A 7,931-nucleotide genomic window follows, 5' to 3' on the forward strand; every position below is an offset into this window, starting at 1 on the left:
TGGCCATACCCTTCGGTGTATGGTAGTGGGCCCAATCGGTTCTGAATGCCTGGGCCGCGTCGGGAGGTTGATCGCATCCTGTCCTCGCCATGGGGGCCAAGGCGGGTATGCACTGGTCCTCTGTTGTGGGACCCGTACGAGGAATCGTCCTCGTTGAGGGTGCGGACCGAACAGTAAGACGATCCGCGGTCTTCACGTAGGCTTCTTGAAGCCGGACGTGAATGTACCCTGCCGTCGTATTGTAAAATACGGTCAGCAGGGGTGTGCGGTGCTGGGGTAGGCCCAACTTGTATATGCGTTTCCGCACAAGCGCGGTTGTATGTTGCTGTCAGCAGGGCTGCCTGCTGCTCGTACCAGGTATGAACGTCCATGCCTGGTGGGATCACAGATGCGAACTGTGATAAGTCATGTCCAAACGTAAAGGAGGGACCCCTTTGTGTGGACGTGCTGATGTGTCCGGGTTGGGAGGTCGAGGCATTGACCCCTACCGGAGGTGGGATTGGGGGATTTGGGTTATCCGCAGTGTTGTTTTGGTGATCAGTCATGATCTTGAGAGAGGGAAAAGGATAGATGAGAAAATGCTAAGAGTAGCGGTGGGCGCCAATGATGAAACAATGGTTAACCGGGCAGGGTTAACACATTGGTCTCGTCAAGAAGGGTTAATCCCTTCCTCTCGAGGATCGCTGGCTGGATCGCCGGTGGTTGATCTCCTGCACAAGGAAACAAGCCGTGACTCGTAACAAGGAGGATGGGGTGGGGGGTGCTCCTTGTTACCACTCTCCGGCGTGAGAATCAGTAGTTTGCTTGGGAAGCAAAGTAAGATAGTAGTAGTAGTGAGAGAGTTGTGAAGAGATACCTCAAACCTGGTTTGGGGTTGGTATTTATAGCCGAGGAGTGAAGGAGGAGGATGATGGATGGACTGACGACGTGCTGCACCTTTGCAGGTGTGTCAGGCTTGTCGGTTGTGGAGGTTACGCCACGTCAGTCCATTGCTTACGTAGCTCTGACAGGTAACTGCCATTGGTGCCACTTGCACTGTGGTGTCAGTCCCACTTGTTGAGTGCATAGGATGCGGTGCAAGCCGCATCGCTGCATGCGGTAACGTCTGAGGTTACCGCGTCTCCTACTTGTGATCAAGAAATACGCGAGATGCGATGCTGGCCGCATCGTCGTCCGCGGAGACTATTTGCCTGCATCCCTTGTCGTGACGAAAATGCCCATATGGTGCGGTGCCAGCCGCACCGTTATGTTCATCTTCTTCTATGCCTAAGGTAAGGCTTCCTTGTATTGATAGAAGTGTTCACTGGACGCGGTGCGAGGCCGCATCGCTGTGAATACTTCCGTTTTCATACACCAGATGTGATGCTATGTCGCATCACTCTACCGTTCTCATGTTCCATGTAAGTCCTCCTTCGTTACTAGATAGATTGGATTCAACCCTTGTGCCGACGCGTTCTCGCATGGGCACAAGTAGGTTGTTAGCTGGTGGGGGTTTTGACAAGGGTAATGATCACTCGCGGTCGATGCTGACGCGAGATCTGGGACCATACCCCTTCACTATCCCAAAATACTTGCTAGACTAAAGACCCATTGATATGAATTGTTTTTAAATTTCTTTTTATTCCAAACATACTATTGCGACTTTTTTTTATACGTTTCCATATATTTCTCTACGGTTGTTTATTGTGCCGGAAGATGTCATTCGATGTACTGTAGATATCTTCGTAGGCATATTTCTTTTGATTGCTATAATAAGCGTAGATACCGTACCGAAGCAAACGAACCGATACCGATCAAAACTCCGCTGCGTAGCGCGGATTATCTTACTAGATATATATTATTACCTAGAGTGAATTTTAAGAATTGTCCGCTATCTTTATACCCATTTTCAGGCGCTGTCCTTTATGTTCAAAATTGACGAGTTTTGTCCTTTATGTTTTCATATCATACATGTTTTGTCCTTTAGGCCTAACCCAGTTAGTTTTTTCAGTTAAATTTGGTCATGTGCTTTGCACATGAGGGCATTTTTGTCAATTCAAAGGTTGCAGAAGCTTTGAGCTGCAAATTTGTCATTGAACTTACCTTTGAATTGACATAAATGCCCTTATGTGCAAAGCACATGATCAAATTTAACTGAAAAAACTAACTGGGTTAGGCCTAAAGGACAAAACGTGTATGATATAAAAACATAAAGGACAAAACTCGTCAATTTTTAACATAAAGGATAGCGCCTGAAATTCACTCTATTACCTATATATTAATCAGTAACTTTGCTTCCTCAATTATTTAATTTTTCTAAGGCTTTGTGTAGTTGTATATTGTGTTTTGTTGGTCATGTTTTTTATACTTTAGTAACTTTTCATTTTTTTTCTTATGCTTTGTGTGGTTGTATTATTATTATTATTATTTAGGTTAAATGTTTTTTTTTCTTATTTCCTTTTTTACGCAGGTTTTATTATTTTTTCGACTTAATTATTCTTTTTTACGACAATATTTTACGTTTCATTTTAAATTGTACGATTTAACACGCTACAACAAGCGTATGTGGTTCAACGTGTTCTTTTTTTCCGGTTTGGCGGCCTTGTCACAACACGCGGGTCATAGGTTATTCTTTTTTGTGTTTTACGTTTCGGTCTATTTTTTACGAATTAACATCCATAACACACATTATCATTATTATCGGTCCCATCACAAAGCACGAGTCCAAAATACTAGTTATTATTATCATTATTTATATAAGCATTTACTATTGTTGAATTTTATATGAATATATTATTATTATTATTATTATTATTATTATTTATATATTAAAATCTAAATGAAATGAACAGTATGTTTTATATATTATATTATAATAAAATATTATAATAATTTTTATTCTATTTATTTTTTAAGTTTGATAAGTTTGGTGTCAACCGGTACTTGTATCGAAAATACCGGTTCAACGCTAAAAGTTGGTACCGGATTGAGTTTAATAGTCTTTTAGTTCGAGAAATTTGGTACTGCTACCCAGTATCATTTGCTCACCCCCGATCACGGGTACCGTACGAATGAACTCGGTGCCAACTGATACCCCGGTTACGGTATCGGTATATGAATGTAAAAACCGGTAGCGAATCGGTACCGGGAACGCCAAACGTCAGTACCGAACTGGTACTTACGATCTTTCGGTTCAGGAAATTTGGTACCGGTATCCATTACTATTTTCTCATCTCTGACTACGGGTTTCTACCGAACAACATCATTACCATACAACTTTTTAGTTGATTTTCTTTCGGTTTTTTTTAGTGTTTTTTTCTACATTTTCTTTTTATTCTTGTTAGCAGTTCCGTGTGCAGCGCGCTTGTATAGATTTCAACCACATATAAACACAGACTAAAAAAACAAAATAAGTTCGCCGCAACGCAACGACAATTTTTATATCTAGTTATTATTATTTACCAATGTTGAATTGAGTATTTCTCATTTTTCTTAAATGTTCTTAAAGTTTTGTGATTTAAAGATCGGCCACAAAGAAAAAAAATTTAATGTTAACAATATGATTAGTGGTATCTTGAGGGTGAGATAAGACTTTAGGACCAATAGGTCCTGCGTTTGATTCTCACAATGGAGTTTTTCTCATATTTATTGGGTTTTCTCCTGAATTGGTGTATAAGCATTATGCCTAGTGGAGATGGATATGATTGAGTGGTTCCGCTCGTAGTACGATGATACTCCAGTAGTCCGTTAGTGATTCAAATTTGCCGTTAAAAAAAAACAATATGATTAGTATAATGTTCATTTTTTATAGACTAGCCACAAAACTTCCGCCCCATTGCATATTAAAGTTGTCGCCGCACCAAGACTCCACACAGATTGTAACTCATGCCCCTTTGCAATTTTATGGTCAACTTGTCCAAAACGAGTTCTTTTGGTCCCATTATGTCTTACAAAAGCATACATGTCTTATAAGTTAGGGTCTTTGATCATACGATAATAAAGTATAAAGACATGGTATGCAATTTAAGAGAATCCAGAAGATTTATTTGCAAAGTCGTGCTATAGAGTATTTTAATATGTATATTAATAATAGTATGTTAGAAAGTAGAAACCCATGTATTGTACGGATTCAATAGCAAATAATGTAGATTTAGGAATTATAAAACGATATTTTGAGATAAAATATGATTGAAATTATGTATAAGTACTTTAGTAATTAAAAAATAATATTGAAATTGACAAGAGATGCATTCAAATGGTAAAGAGCCTTTCAATTAGATGGAAAATAGGATAAATATGCAGTTCTGATTTATGTTTGGATAATAAGTTTTATTGAAGCTGGCATGGAACTGATCATCGATAAGTTATTAGCACTTGACTTGACCCGCAATATAATCAAAAGCATAATTTGTTTATCCAAACATCAATACCATTTAACCAACGTAAAACAAAATAATAAATCAAAATATGAGTCCAACAATACTACAAAATAATTAAAAAATCTAGTAGCTAAACTTAGTTGAAACGCAAACTAGAACATGGATAAAACCCACAAAAAAATATGTTATTATAAGTCTCTAAAGTAACTGTGGTTGATGTAGATTAGAGAGTATTACAAAGAATCCTTTGGGTTTAGTTATTTTATATAAGTTGGATAAAAAAACATAGTTTCCCTAATGTTCTATAGGGCTGTCAATTTCAGATATGGACCTATTAACACGATACAAAACGACATGTTCTTAACATGTTTCGTGTTTGGGTTTAACAAGTTTCATGTCTTAAACAGGTTGACACGTTTAGGACACAAGAAAATTTGTGTCTAAACAAAATGTGCACTCTCTGATTCTCACCAAAACAAATCTGATTATATGTAGCGAAGAAAGAAATACGACCGTGAATAATGCCTCCATAGGGCTAGCAAAATGTGTTAGTATTTTAAACGGGTCTTGTTAAACCTGTCAAATTTACCATGACTATTTAACTTGAATACTAGACTTTCACTAATTGAACATGTTTGATTAGTGTATTAAATGACACATTAGTACTTGGGTCAGTTGAACATAAGCCGCCGATTTGACCCAAAACACATGGAGTATCTTCGAAATTTACTATTGTGAATTTAACAAACGTTTTTACATTTAGTTATTTTTAAAGAAAGGAGATGGTTTTCTTTAACATTGTCATACTCCCCTAAACAAAACTCGAACGGTCTAAAATCAAGTAAAAAGGAGTTAATTATTGTTTTCGTCCTTGTGTTTTGTCAAAATTAACAATTTCAATCCATGTGGTTTCACTTTCGTAATCATTTCAATCCATTTATTCTGTTAGTACAGGGACTGAAATGGTTACGAGGTAGACTAAAATGGTTACGAAAGTAAAACCACAGGGACTGAAATCACAATTTTTAAACTAATTGACTGAAATAGTGATTTTTGACAAATCTGAGGAATGAAAACAGTAATTAACTCAAAAAGAAGATATATAAATTAAATTATATTATATAATAACAAATTAAAAACTTATATCCGTTTTGTCTTTTCTTATTATTTTATTACTTTTGTTATTGTCTTTTTTATGCTTACACTATGGGGTATGGGGCGTGGGTTGGGGAAAAACGCCCAAGCCATCACCTCGGGAGGGCTTCGGTTGGGGCGTGGCCCTTGGGGCTTGGGTTTGAAGCCGGGCGTGGGGCGGGCTAGCAAGGTGACATGGCGGGCTCTCAATGGCCAAACCAAACTAGCCATTTCACATGCCCCCATGTGTCAACTCATGCCCCCAATCCAAGCCCCCAACCCAAGCCTCACCATACCTCACGGGCGTGGGTTTGGGTTTGTTTTCCACGTGTCAACTCATGCCCCAACCCAAGCCCCACCATACCCCATGGTATTATATATGATTCATCTCTTTATTTGTAAAGACACAAAATTTACGTATCGAGCGGTTGCGATTGTCTTACATTATTACTTTTAACCATACTTATTTTTCGTTTATAAATTTTATATATGTGTATGTATAAATTTAACTCAAAATCAGGTTGTGAGTACCAATGTATAAGTGGTCGAAAAACAAATATACGTGTTATCAAAATTATGTCACATTTTTTAATAACGTAATATAACGTTTTGAGTATTTCAGAATATACTGTATACCGTAGTTATGTCTTTATTTTTATCTACGATTCGATAAAAGCTACATTCTTACGGGCAATATAGTTGACCTTTTCGGTTCTTTACCATGATGAACCAAACAGAATCGATACCATTCAAACAATATCGATACTGGTACCGTATAACATCGATTTATCTTTTTTTTTTTTTTAATAAAATGACATCATTTACCCCTTTTCGTTTTAGTACCTTGTAATACAAACTTTCATAAAATTCTGAGTATATCATTGCGATATACTTATTTTTTTATATTTCGATAAAAGTTCTATTTGAATGGATCATATATATAGTTGGTTTTTTTGTTCTTTATCGTCACGAACCGTTCTCAAATACCGACTAAACACCGTCCGTACAATACTCCTTTTTATGGGTTTTTTGACATGGCGGCATAAAGTTCGTTGAACACGGAGTTGTATTCACAATAGAATATATCTAGCTATTTACTAAGCGATGGTACCATATCGATACCATGACCAACTGAACCAACTGAATAACACTCAAGCCAATAGTTAGCATCGTAATAAACTGAATCGATATTTGCCGAAACCCTCTGTTCCTATATATAACGGACACGCCCTTTTCTTTCTTCCAATTAGTTTTTTTTTTTCTACAAGATCGTAATTCCCCTTCACCTTCTTTGGTCGCATTAGGGTTTGGCCATGGCTCGTGGTCCCGGCTCAAGAACCACTAGTGCGTACTTTTTGTCCATTCGTTTGTGTTTATTTATTGATTAATTAATTAATTAATTAATTAATTAATTAATTAATTAATTAATTAATTAATTAATTAATTAGTTGTGATTTGTTTTGTGTTTTGTTGGTGAGCAGCAGGATTAATGGGTGCCTAATGAATCTGAATCTGAATATGAGCATGTAAGAACATCATCGTAATTATTGGTGAAAACTTTTATTATTGTTATATTATATATTATATATATGTCTCTTGTTAGGTAATTAGCCTAAGGATTATTAATTTTCCAACACATACATGTGTTCTGTCATTATGGGACAACAAAGTGCTTTGCGATAAACCAAAGAGCTGTTATTGTGAGTTTCAACCAGAGAAGAAACTGATAATTTCATATGTGTTTGAATTTCAGATTGGACAATAAAATCACTTGTCACTAGTTTTGTTTTTCATTCCCAAATTGCTCAATCATCTTTAATTTTTATCCTCATTTGCCAAAGTCATTTTTAGCTGGAGGTCTGAAGGTAATTTTAATTCTTTTATGCTAAAACTTAGAAACAGTGTGAGATTCGCACTAGGTGCAACACGTTTAACTTATCAAATTCTAAACATGTATATGTATACAGTGTCCTGACCTGCAATTCCACTTGGTGGTGTATATGAGTTAAGAGGCAGATGACATCATGTCATGAATGATCCTAAATGGCCCAATGACAACCTTGAAGCTGAGTATAGAATTTTTTTGAGTTGTCGCTTGCTTTTCGTTGCCGACTGGCTGGAAATAGTATGTTCCTTTCTTTTTTAAAAGCTCTATGCATACTTTTATCTTCTCGACTTCTCTTTATATAATGTTTGTTGCACAAGTACATGGACGCTGCCACATACATCAAACTTTAATTTAGTTATATTTCTTTTGCAGCAAACGGGAGTATGCCAGTTCCGTATTATTGTATGTTATGGTATATCAGTGATAATATGTTGCAGTTTGGTAATTACTAGTAAGAAAGTGAATAAACATGTGTAGACTTCTTGAAGTTCCTCTTAAAAAGTCAGTATGTTCCTTAATGGAGTCAGGGGGGCTTTAATTTGATGATCTCC

The 7,931-nt window shown here is 36.9% G+C and overlaps 1 long non-coding RNA gene across 1 annotated transcript; it reads left to right on the top strand.

The window, feature by feature from the left end:
* Positions 1 to 6,760: 6,760 nt before the first annotated feature.
* On the top strand, positions 6,761 to 7,644 carry LOC110937615. Its single transcript, XR_002590914.2, has 3 exons — positions 6,761 to 6,836; positions 6,974 to 7,018; positions 7,460 to 7,644. It is a non-coding gene; the product is annotated as an uncharacterized LOC110937615 (long non-coding RNA).
* Positions 7,645 to 7,931: the final 287 nt, after the last annotated feature.

Source organism: Helianthus annuus, chromosome 4, assembly GCF_002127325.2.
Source record: "Helianthus annuus cultivar XRQ/B chromosome 4, HanXRQr2.0-SUNRISE, whole genome shotgun sequence".
NCBI classification, from domain to species: Eukaryota; Viridiplantae; Streptophyta; class Magnoliopsida; order Asterales; family Asteraceae; genus Helianthus; species Helianthus annuus.